Source organism: Solanum tuberosum, unplaced genomic scaffold, assembly GCF_000226075.1.
Source record: "Solanum tuberosum cultivar DM 1-3 516 R44 unplaced genomic scaffold, SolTub_3.0 scf00901, whole genome shotgun sequence".
NCBI classification, from domain to species: domain Eukaryota; kingdom Viridiplantae; phylum Streptophyta; class Magnoliopsida; order Solanales; family Solanaceae; genus Solanum; species Solanum tuberosum.
In genome coordinates this window covers 31,240-31,803 of record NW_006239887.1, presented here as the reverse complement: position 1 = coordinate 31,803, position 564 = coordinate 31,240, and positions in this window count along the sequence as shown.

The following is a 564-nucleotide window of genomic DNA, read 5'->3' as shown; positions in this document are numbered from 1 at the left end:
GAACCCACAGCCCCCATAGAACCATGTTAGCCACCATGGGTAGAAAAGGATCATACTTTTTAGATGAATCCTTTTCAAATCAGACTAGTGGATCCATTAGGCAGTTCAGGTCCTATACCTTTGGCCGGGAATTGGATGCTCTGGCAGCGTGAGGTCGATCGTTGTATCATCACTATAGCTCTATGTGATGGTTGTCGGTTAGAGAAACTCCCACAACAGTTATTGTATTTTCATACACAGTAATTATGGTATTGTATATGCATCAGTTCATTTGTATTTCTACATACATCTCAGGCTTATTTTATCTTTGTATACACACAGAGTTTATAGCATGTTTTAAACAGCTCTTCTCTATATTGCACTTGTTTTAATTTGCCTTATATTGAATTGAGTCAGTCAGGTTGAGTTGAGTTGAGCCAGGTAAGGTATTCAGTTTCTTCCAGGTTTCTTTCTAGCCATGTTGCTTAGCTTTCCAGCTCGCATACTCGTACATTCCATGTACTGATGCCAGTTGGCCTGCATCTTTTTATGATGCAGATACAGGTACCCCGGATCAGCATCCTG